Below are 12481 nucleotides of genomic sequence, written 5' to 3' on the forward strand. Positions count from 1 at the left end.
AGTAAATCACTGGCCACTGAAATTTACATTTGATAAATGGAATACACTGAAAAACACACCGCTCATAAATTTGGACTGGCATGTGCTGAGGGTTTCCAGTGCAAAGAGGAAGTGCTAAAAAAAAAAAAAAGAGAATTAATTGTTTTTCACAATCAGAAGGAGAAATGAGCAGTACACTTTAGTATACTGCTATTTCCCCAGCCCAGCCTGGAAGTCAGCTATTTAATGCACAGCACATTTTTCTTTCTATTGATATGCCTAATGACCTTGCAACTCTTATTTATGTATTTTGGTACCAAGGGCAAGTACATTATCTGAGTGACAGATTTAGTTCCTTTGAATGCCAGTGCTCACACAAACCTGAAAACGAAAAGGTACTAAACTGCAACATTAAAGAAAACAGTTTAGCTCATCTGTAAATTCAACACAAACAGTTATCAGTGATAAATTCTCCACGGATGAAATCCACAGGGAACACAGACTTCTGGCTTTGAAGGAAACAGAATAAAAAAAAGCAGCAGCAGCTTCAGGCCAGGTAACTCTCACTTGTCTGATCCTGGTGCTCAGCTCTCAGTACGGGTCTGCCTGTGGTGTGACTGCCCCATCCATAATCCCTTGGACTGCTTTCCACTGACACTCTGTCACTTCTTCCCTTTCCCCTCAGCCCAATTTTGCTCTTTAAAGAGGCAACATCTGCTGAAGAGGAGGAAAGAAGAAGGAAGGAAACAGCCAGGAAATACTCAAGGAATATGTAACTTTTAACACCAGCAGGAGATGTTTCCCTGGATAAGAATGGTATTCCCAATCTCAAAGAAAGAGAAGTGGATATAGAGCACAGGGGGCAGGGGGGCAGAGAGTTGTGTATCACCAGGTGAACATCATCGTGCCACCATTTCTCCACATCCCAGACAAATGCCACAGTTGTGAACATTTCTTTCCAGGCCAGACAAGGTCTCCTGTTTGACTTCAGGAAGATCAGGTGCTGTCCTGTGGAACACACACGTGATCCAGTATCCCCACACCCTTTCAGCACATGGCGAAGTACAGGCTGAAGATCTTGTCTCCTTCCCTTCCAGCCAAATAATTACTTAAACTTACACTAAATAGAAGACTTTCTGTAGTATAATCAAATATGTGCATCCAAAACTGGGCAAGATCCCAGCAGCTGAGAGCCATCACGTGAGATTTGGATGAATACTCGAGACTTGTGCTAGAAGGAGGAGGATGGGATGTTCAGCAGCACCTTCTCCTCTCTGCACACAGAGTTGAAAGGCACATGTGGTGCAAAAACCATTGCCTGTCTGCTTCAAACAAAGGGTGAAAGAATGAGAAAACTTTTACTGCATGAGTCAGGTAAGAGAGAGGTGAGTCAGAGGCTCATCCTGAAACTGGTCGATTCCCTTCCTCTTTTCATTCTCAAAACTGCACTTAATGACTGATTTTAACAGTAGCAGACAACACATTTCTTTCCACATCAAATTATGAAATTATGCCAGGAAAAATAATTACATGTCTCTGTAAAGCATTTATCAAGCAGGATCCTTAAAGTACCTTACTGGGGGAACCAAACTATTTCTAACTGTGAGCATAAAATGATGCCCAAGGCCCTCCAAAGCGACACATTTCAGGCAATCAGAGAAAACTGCCTTCAATATCTACAGCTTATCTTCTGGGATAACAACACATTTCCAGCCCAAGTTACTCCTCTCACATGGAGCTGCCAAAGTAAATGACAAGTCCGTCTCAAGGTTCATTTACTGAGCTGGTGGAAGTGTTGCAGTCTCTGAGCTGCTCCCCACAAGGGTGCACATCACTGAAAATCCCACTCTGCCTTTTCCCCTACAGAGAGACAAATCCACTAGAGAATTTTTTATTATTTTTGGCTTCACACTCATCAAACTATACTGTGGGGCAACAGCCTAGGCTCCACGGAAGGCCAGGAGCAGCAGCAAAGCAAGATGTGTTCTCCTTGACTTGGTGCAGATGAGCAGCCAGGGACTCAGCTTTGCCTCTGTGAGCATCACACTGTGCAACATTTTAAGACATGATCAAGTAATTCCAAGAGACACTCAATTTATTTGCTAATTGTAGCTAATTTCTAATTTCAGCACTGATCTTTAGGCTGCTATAAACAAAATTGATGGCAATTTAAATGTTACCACAGCCGTGTTACCTTAGCATTTTTACTGCTAATTATCTCAATCAACTTTTCTATAAACAGACATATTAAGTATTGAGAAGAACAAGTACCCCCATCAGGAATAAATTACAAATGGAGTGATAATGTTTGTGGCTTGCACTATAATGATTTACTGACACTAATTATCAGCTATTCCTGTACACCTGAGGTGTGGCTGTCCTACAGGAAAATGTTTGTTTATGCAGCAGCCAGCCGGACATCACATTTTATGCATCAGAAAAAATCTGAGATGTGGCCATGATTGTCTGCCATGGCCTCAACTGTGCATTAGCAAAGTTCTCTGAAGGCAGGTGGGATACATTAATTAGAAAGGCTAAGAAGGTGCCAAGCTTTAATTCTTGCCAAACAAGAATAAAATTTCCAACGTAATGTATTTTCCCACAAGAACTTTCTGCTGAAGATTTGAACCGTCTTTATCGGGATTTTAAAAATTAAAAGTTAGAAAGAGTTAAACAAACCTGGCCACCACTAAGTAGGAAGTAGAGCTGGCTGGAGTGCTGGGCTAATCAATTCCTAAATCTTGGCCACATACATAGGGAGAACATTGCTGATGTGGGCACCTGCTCTGCAGGTAAGACATGCTTCCAACAGCATCGTGTCCTGCAGAGCAAATGTCAGAGCTCAGAAATATCCTGGGATTTAATATTTGCCAATTTTAGCATTTTAAATATTATTCCTGGAATTTAATATTTGCCATTGGCAAGAGAGTGGCTGCAGCTCTCAAGAGGCTCTCACTGATTATAGGGAGGGCTCTTCCCTCTCCATGGTGCTCTGTAAATTGAAAACATATTATTGTGTACACTGATGTGACTGCACAGGGTTATTTAATTTGGTACTGATGATCTCACTGAAAGAAAAAAAAAAAATCAATAGGTAAAAATAAAAACAGCATCAGTATGAAGGAAAAGCTGGGGAGACAGTTTGAACTTTGAAAATTTAGACTGGAAGTAAAGACTGTGGTCCTGAAGAACTTTGTACCTTGCTGTGGATTTTGTAGTTCAAACACCCTGGTGCTCAGTGAGAGAGAAAAAGAAAAGTCTCAGATTCTCTGTTACAACTCTTTTTTTTCCCATCAAATAGACCTTTGATTTAAGCAGCTGGAGAGATGAGGTATCCCAGAATGGCTAATAGTGGAAAGGACACTTCAGTGTGGGGGGGATTTGCTTCCCTTTGCCAACACTTTTGTACCCTCCTCACAGACACACCAGTTCCATCCATTCTTCTCAACACCACACATTTATAGATGCAAAAGCTGCTCCAATGGAATGTCACTTGGGCATTTGCAATGTGTTGGTCTCCGCCTCTTTTAAAACCTGACTTTTCCAGGAGAGCTGGGATAAGACCAGCTTTTCTAATAATATAGAACATATAGCAATTAATGAAATTTTCATTAAGGCTTTGAGCCCATTTTTCATAGGTAGCAATCTCACTGGAGGTGCCACTGAACGACGTGCATGGGTGCTGTAGCAGCTTTGTGTTTACCTGCTTCCAAGAACCTGGGGACGTTTCAGTGACCCTTTCCTGGAAGGAATAACCACAGTCTGCATCTTCCAGCAGTAACAAAATGGAAGGAACCAGCTTCAAAACACACATGTGGCAGAAGGGTCCCTGATTTCTGATTTAGCCAGCAGAGGATGGCACCTGGCACTCGTGCCATGGCCCTGCCAGAGGCAGCATTTCACACGTGGATGTTCTGCACATCCTGAAACAAAACTCTTGTGCTGGAACAGGGCTCTGATGTTTAACGGAGCAGCTCTGAACTCTGCCTGAGTAGCACTTCACTGAAGTAGCCTTTCAGATTTCAAACTTTCTTTTCTGAGTGAAGGCAGCAGAAGAGATGGAAGAGTTTTTAAAGCAGCTCAGTTATCCCCGTTTTATGATATTCTAGCGTGGGAATTCTTAAAAGTCGGGGATTTCAAGCTTCCTTTGATTTTCAAGGCAAAGCCTACCAGAAATGGATGTCTTCTAGACAGCCTACACACACCTACAGCAGGATTGGAAAAGATTTTTCTATGATGAAAGAATGTCCACATGTTTCAGAAATTCTGTTGACCTAAATTTTCAAGAGTAACATAAATTTAAAATGTTTTCACTGATTGAAATACAAGCTCTTTGTTACCTCCACCTGTGCTCCCCACAAAGGTTTTTTTGAAACTGAGTAACTGATGATTTTCAGAATATCTGCTTGGTGTTAAAAAGTTTTTAATGTAAGATTACATATATATATAATCTGAAAGGTCTGTTTAAACTGAAAACACAAATCTTTGTTGTGAAAATAGAGTAACACAATCTTTTGATGACATTAAAATCAGTATTTGTTGTGATTTAGAAATCGTGCCAAAGCGCAGAGTGTTCAAAAGAAGTATTTTTGGTTAAATTCATCAGCTGGATCTGACAGAGGGATCAAATTGTGGTTCCTTGAGGTGACAAAAGCCTGATTTCTGACAAAAGTTGCAATACCTGAAGGGCAGGAGGACACACAGTAAATTCACAGCAGCAGGCACCACTGAGCCTTTTTCGGCCCCTGTAACACCATAGTGTAAAATAAAATCCACGTATACTGCAGGTACAGGAAAATTCATACTCTGGTGAAGTCAAACAGAAAGGTAACTCTTAATTCTTTAAAACCTGCTGTAGTTTCAGTCTCTCTCTCCAGTCAGCCATGAACCAACAAGTCTAAATCCTAAGTGATTCTTCAAAGTATATTTGAAAGATAACAATAAAATCCTTTCCCATCAGAAACATGGGAGCTCTGTACTTATCCTCCAGTCCTTAAGGCATGTTCCAACTCTTCTAGTGCCCACACTAGAAAATTAACAGGAATATAGCACACTTAGTGTTCTTGCATCTCTGATATTGGCAGTTTATATAGTTCACTGAAAACTGATCTTTCAAAGTAATTTATAGCTTGACATTGTCTTGTTTTCTAATGGTGTTTTATGGATATTCTCTCCTGCGTGTATTCTCAGAGCTGTCTAGAGAGTCATATTTAGTCAGCTGTGCTAGACACTCTTTCTCTGTTTTCAACTTCACATAGGAAGCTGTTAGAGACTGGGAAGCTGTCATAATCAAACACATCATATGGAAAAATTAATCACATGGTCTTGTTTTGCTCACCAACTGCATTTTTATCATCATATTTAAAGACAGCCAAAATTATGGTTTAAAAAGTCCCGACCGTCATTTCTCAAAATAGCCTGTGCTAGTTAATGGTGAACTTCTAGAGCAAAAGTCTTTCCAAGCTGGGACAAACCAGTTTACATTACAGAGACTTTTAGCTGCCAAAAAGAGACTTGAACCAAAGGAAGAAATCACATCTCAAGAGCCACACATCTTTATTTTATCAGACGTTTCAGGATACGCTTCTGACCTACACTTTCAAATTACAGGAGCCAAAAGGGTCCTTGGTTGACAGATCCTGACATTGTCTGGGTGACAATCCTTCCCTTCTTGCTCTCAACTCCTGCTCCAAGCAGTTTGCAGATAATCTGCTCACAGCAGATGTAGAGGGAGTGTGACAAAACCTCAAACATGAAAGCTAATTTTGTTGTTAGGAGTCTTCTTATCCTATGTGTTTCAATACCCATCCCTTATTCCTGCTGCCCTGGAAGGCTGGAAACACAGAACAGTGTGTTTGGACTGAGGAGTTTTGGAGGGCTGAATTTCACCTCGGGCTCTCCTCACGTTTTTTTCCTGGCTCAAACAGCAAGAACTTACTTGAAGAGAGAAGCAGAGACATGGAGGATAGAGTAGATGTAGCCATACAAGTCTTTAGGATATGTTTAGATCTACTATTACTGGTTTATGATTATTATTTTTATCAATATTTCAGTTGTCCCAATGAGGAATACTCAGAAATTGGTGCTTGTCTCACAATTATTACAGCAGAGTTCAAGATCCTCCTGCAGAGTAATTTAAAGTGGATTTCATAGCAGACTCAAAATGATACCTTTTCTTTATAGAAAAGTAAAAAAACGTTTTTCATAGGTACTGATTAGCCTTTAAAATGTGTTAGAATTTTTGGAGTTTGACCTCTCAGCTTTGATCCCTTGAGGTTTTATGGTATTTACAGATAAAAAAATGGCAGTGGAACAATAACATTCTTGCAATGAGACACTCAACACATGCGTGTTTTATATTTGTCTGGTGGCTCTTCAGTAGCAAATTTAGAGGCTGTCCTTCACATGTTTCTTAGAGGTTAAGCAGAACCTCAAGCCAGTTAAGATCTCAGATATAACAACAGTGAGAAGATAAAACCCTTCTGTTAACCCTCTTACAGAGGGAAATAGATAAGCATGAAGGAATTGAAACATGTTCTAGAGAAACTCACACTCAGCAACTGCTATCTTACTGTAAAGATAAACTTTGTGTGTAAAGAACTAGGGCTGATAAATTAATAGACTGGCTGCTATGCAAGGGAGGAGATAGGATTTAAAATAATATTAAAAATGCCCCATATGCTTTAACCACTAATCCGATCTCCATAAACCCATATTTTGCACAACTTTTACAAAGGGTAATGCACCTTTGAAAGGAGTGTGTCTGGGGAAGAAGCAGATCTCCCTTCTGCATGAAAAATTCCAGACTTTCTGAAATGTCTTGTTGGTGGGGGAGGGAAATTGCAAAAACCCTTTAAGGCAAGAAGAGCAGCCTGACCCTGCACAGGCAGGATGCCCTGAGCCATACTGCTGGGCTTTACACACGGACTTCAAACGGCAAAGAATAAAATATCCCAAGCTCCAAAAGGTGGTGGTGGTTCAGGAATTCTTGTTTCCTGCTAGGGAAGTTCAGTCAGCGCAGTGATGCTGGACAAATTCCCCCTGCTCCAGTCTCCCTGACATCACTGCTCAGGGAAGGCAGCAGGGTCTGACAGGCAAGCAAGCCTTGAGGAATGGGAGAAGGGAGAAAGGACAGCCAAAGAGCAAGGTTTTCATTTTCAGAAGCTTGTTTTTCTTAGCAAATTAATGGATGTTGGCACCTCAAAATGCTCCAGGAGACGTTAACAGCTCCTATCATGTAAATGACAGGCGTAGGAAAGAGACTGCTTAGAGGCAAACCCTCAAACTTCACACACTAGAGATAATAACTCCATTTTCTCTGAATCCTCCTCAAGTCTAAAAGAGGCTGCAGATTTCTTCTGGTCTAGTACCATATATATTGTGTTTTGCAAGCACAAATCATTTTTCCTCCATAAAATGAAATTTGGTATCTCTAATGCAGTTTGCTAATTGTCCCAGGCAGATGCTTCTCATAACATATTCTTTAAGAATGCATTTGATAAGAATAATTTTCTGCTTTCTTACAAATTTACTCAACTTTTTCCCAAATCAATAGAATCACTGTCAGCCATTTCTGTAAATATGTCAGCACAGATACTGTTTGTACTATAACTGTTAAAATTCAACAAATTGGCCTTGGAAAAATACAGTCTATAGAGGCTATATGAAACAGCATTAAAGACCAGCCTGTTTTTCTTGTTCCTCACATCTCCTTCATGTGATTACTTTAGGTTGTTTCTCCTCACTTATCCCAAGAGACCACAGAGAAAATCTCCCTCTAAATTCAAACCCCAGCAAGGGATAAAGCCTTATGTACACTAAGCTTATATGAGAAAATCTGCAGCTGAGCTCCTGCAACATTTAAGTCCTTAGGAAAATACCCCTTTTTGCCAGACAGTGCTTTATTAACCTGCACCAAAGCACCAGGCAATGCTGACTGGTCAGCTCAGCTTCTGGAACACAAGAACAGGACACTCACTGCCACACTCCAGTCCACAGCAAATGCTCAAGATTAGATCAGCTGAGCATGGCAGCAATCTCCAAACCACGTTTAATCTCTGTCAGATGCCAGGGGAAGATCAGCAAGAAGACCTGAGGTCACAGTAGGGATGCCTTGCTTGACATACAGGTATTCACATCATCACAGAAATCTTCTGTGAAGAGCACAAAACTAACCCTCCAACAGCATTTCCCTTCAAGTGTTACCTAAGATAAGCCAGGGGGAAATAAAAACTAAAACTTGACTTTTTTTTTTTTCCACCAAAGTGAGTTCTCAACTTTCTTGAGCAATCAATACCAGTAGTTCACACTTTCAGCCTTTTGCTAATGAAATAATACTTACTGTCTTCTCAGCCTTCAGTAAGAAGGCTGAAAAATGATAAAATGCTTCCTGACATTTTAGCTGAGACCACAGGGAGGAAGAATAAAGAGTGGAATTTATTGATACTTCAATTAGAATAAAGTCATTCTTGAATGAGAAAATATTGAAACAGACTGACTAATGAAGTGATCACAAAGAGTCTTTTCAAAGGACCCTAAGTGGAGTCATCCTCATTTGTTTTCTCTTTCCATAGTAGACCCTTAAATGATCTTTGCATATTGTCTACACTAAATCCTGCAGGGTTGCTATTTCATTTTAAAGAAAAAAGCTTTTAGGCTGCAAGGGATTCATTCAGTGAGAGCTATTATGCTTATTGTGGCTTTGCTGCAGAGCCAAGGGATTTACTATATGCTCATTAGATCCTGCCTTGTTCCAAAACAATCTTTTACGATGCAAATTTCAGCATGCTGATCTACTTAGAATAACACTTTCCCCAAAAAAAAAAAAAGAAAAGGCTATTAAAGTAAAAGCTTCTTCTAAGGCAGGAACACTATAAATTCAGATCAATTACTAATATTTTAGACCATGAAAACATCTGGTGTCTCAGCTTAAATTCAGCTTTGAACATGGTAACAGGAAGTCCCAAAAACTTGGTGTTAGGGGCACAAAGCCCCTGGGTGGCTGAAGCACAAAAAGTTTGATTTGTTCAAGCCTTGGCACTTGAGGCATGCAGGCAGCAGAGAAGCCTCAGCAGCAGAGATACACAAGAAGAGAGCTGGGAGTTCTCCACAGCCCTGCTCCATAATGATCTCCAGGGCAGTGCTGACACAAAAAAAAACTCCAAAAAAACCCCCCAACTAACAAACACCCCCCCCCCCAAAAAAAAAAAAAAAAACAAAAAACCCAACAACGACAAAAACAAACAAACAAACAAAAACAAACAAACAAAAAAAAAACACCACTGAAAGAAAGTGAGGCAGAAATGGGAAAAATGGCAGAAGTGAGGAAAGCCACTTTCCTCATGCTGGGTGCTTGGCACCCAGGGAGCTGTGGAAGTTTCCATCTCTTGTTAGTGCTCTTTGAACTCACCTGCACATGTACTGAGGATGAGGGGGGCACTCCTGTTTTTTAAAGCATTAATTCCACCTTGCTCCTCCTCTGTGACCTCTCTGAAGGAGTGGTTGTACGAACACAGAACGATGAATATTATCACCCAGGAGATCTACCTGATAGCTCATCCCTAATAGTTCTATAAATCTTGCTAACTCTTAGTGCTTTAGGTGTACAGCAGAGATAATCCTGCTGTAAGGAATTGTGTGAACTCATCCCTCATATGCCCAGAGCCCAGCCAGTCCTGTGACACCACATTAAAGCATGCTCTCCTGTGCCCTGAACAGCAGAACTCCAACTGGAGCTAGAATTTACACTGAAAACTGATCTCAAGGAGGAAAAATCATAAAATATCTGAGGTGGGCAGTAAGAAAAAGATCAGTTTGCCAGTGGAAGTACTAACAAATCATTATAGTAATTCCAGGCAGACCTTCCCACACTCCATTCTACATAAGTTCAGCAAACTAAACCCACAATTTATACTTAAAAACCCACAAATCACCACCTGCTTAAAATGGACAAGTTCAGCTGGAGCACCTGCTCACTAAAACAATACATGGTTACTGAATTCAGCTGATGTCCTGTTTTACACAGTAAGTGCCAAATCCTTAATAAACATTAGATGCAGATGTGTGTGAGCATGGCTTTCACTGGGAATGCTTATTCACTTGGGATGACAAATCCATTGTTAATATTTTCCTCCCAGGGCTATGGGAAAATGCCAGAGGAGGGGCAATAAATGACTGGAATAGGATATTTGAAACATGTCTGAAACCTGAAAAATGCCTCTGCCTACACTGCACTCTTACCCAGGCACCACCAGCCTTGGCAGCTACCTGAGCTGCAAAAAGAACATGAAAAAAATACCAAAAAACCCCTCTGGTGAGTCTGTTACAACATGCTTTGACTTTACTTTTCTGACTATCAGACAGCAGATGTCTGGAACAGTTTTTGGATACCTCAGAGAAAAAGCAAAATGGCAGAGAAAAGGAACTTTTAGAGAAGCAAGTGCCATTATGTCCTAGTGAGTCACTCTGCTTAAATGCTTTATTGCTGCTATTAATGGAAAGATATTAACATTAATCATAGGCTGTGAAATGAATGACAAACTAAGCTATTTTGTACATCACCTAAAGAGCTAGTAAGGGGATGCAATTTGGGTAAAACACAAAAGAAAAAGGCTGTTTGTGATTTTGATGAACAGCTCCCTAAAGAATCTGCAAATTCCAGGACTGCAAAGTAGGCTGTCACATTTGTAGATTTGTTGCCTCTCCAGGGAAATTTGAAGTGAGGTATATCACCAGACACAGCCTTTTACTGGTTCTTTTAATTTTATTTCTTCAAGACCAGTTACTCCCATTTACTAAGATTTAGATTAGGGTTTGCTTTAGCTTACAAATTGTTCTGTTTGATGGGTTTTCTTTTTGGTTGTTTGTTGTATTGTATAATGACACCAACAGAAGTTTATCAATGGTGACATCTAAAAGACTTTGCTAGGCATGTTTTTATTCTTTAAGTTATCTAGGCCACATTCCATGTAGCATAAGGATGTGAAAATACACACACACACTTTTGGCAGTATTTTTCCCATGAGCTAAAAGTGTCCTCACAATTGAACTCTGCAAATATTAGCTTCAGCTTATTGGGAAGATAGTGTCCCATATTATAAAAGTGCTGAGCAAATAAGGGATGTTCTTTGTTTGCGAGAGATTTCTAGAAGTTCAATATATAGAGATACAGACATGGTTTCAAATGGAACCAAAACTGTGCTTGACATTTCAAGGTGTTTGACAACTCAAAGTACGGACTGAAAGTTCATTTCAGATCCAGCACAATACTGTGTTTCAACAACAACTGAAAATAACCTCTTTGAAGATGTAATATTCTTTTCCCTTTCTCAACACATGCATTTAGATATACTTCCTTGCCAAATCTATATTCTTTCTCAGATAAATTATTGGCAAATTAATGGCCCATTATAGACAAAAAGATCCTTAGTTGATTACAAAGAAGGCATTAACATTTACCTTTTGTCTTTTCACAGCTTCCCTAATTAAGTCATTCATCATCGTTCTTCACTTGTATCAGCACAAAACTTACCTTAAAAGCATGCCAGATGTGACCCGAAAAATCCTAGATTAGAATAAATACAGAGCTTACATAGTGACCCACAGCATTTCACGTTCCCAGACAGTGCCTGTACTTCTACACCAGAATATACACTTCAGCTTGGCTAAAATAAAGAAATAAAAACAACTCCGCTGTTACTCTGGTATTTTTTTTTTCTCCAAAATGGCAGTAATCATTAAATGTTACTTTGCTTCATTAAAGTCTGAATTCCCAAGAAATGAAAGACACAGTGCCACCGGGTTAAGTAATTCTTTCATCACATGGCTGATGTGTTTTACCCCTGCTGGGTCACGAGTGCTCTTCATTTACTGAGCTTCAGGTTTCGTCCAACTATTTATTTGTGGAGCCTTTGTTGTAAACATTCTGGACTGCTAAAGAAATAAGTTTCCTGGTAAAATGGGATGGATAATAAAAAAATAAGCAAACCAACAAAACAATTACAGTGGTTGCATTGGTTTATCTCCCATCTATAAGAAAAACTGAAAAAAATATAGCTTTACATCATTTTTATGAAGGTACTTTTCTGGACTTGCAGTTCATTTAATTTTGCCCTGGAGCATGTTTGCTGTGAGTAACATGGAATACAAGCCACTTGTCTGTCCTCTTGTCTCTAAATAATCTCTTTCCATCTTCTCTCAGAGTCAGGCTGTCACAAGCAGCTAATACTTCTACAGAGATAAAATAAGACAAAAGCAATAACCACAGTCAGGGCCCCCAGGGACTTCTTCACTAGCTCTAACTACAGTGTCCACTCTATCAAAATCCTGCCTTGTTGCCCTGTGTCAATGTTTACATGCTCTGCTGCTTCTACTGCTCCCATTTTCAGAGGGATTGTCATCTGCTCTGTCAGCTGATGGCAACAACCATTTTCTTTTCTCATTTCCCCTGTTTCTGTCACCTGCTGCCAACCAGCTCAAGCAACAGCTTCTGCTCCATGATTGA

General features: G+C 40.0%; 1 protein-coding gene across 1 annotated transcript in view; it reads right to left on the reverse strand.

The window, feature by feature from the left end:
- The window catches only part of GALNT9 (polypeptide N-acetylgalactosaminyltransferase 9), a 123839-nt gene that overhangs the window by 14115 nt on the left and 97243 nt on the right, over positions 1-12481 (reverse strand). The gene's annotated exons all lie outside the window — the stretch shown is intronic.

This window comes from Cinclus cinclus, chromosome 17 (genome assembly GCF_963662255.1).
Source record: "Cinclus cinclus chromosome 17, bCinCin1.1, whole genome shotgun sequence".
NCBI classification, from domain to species: Eukaryota; Metazoa; Chordata; class Aves; order Passeriformes; family Cinclidae; genus Cinclus; species Cinclus cinclus.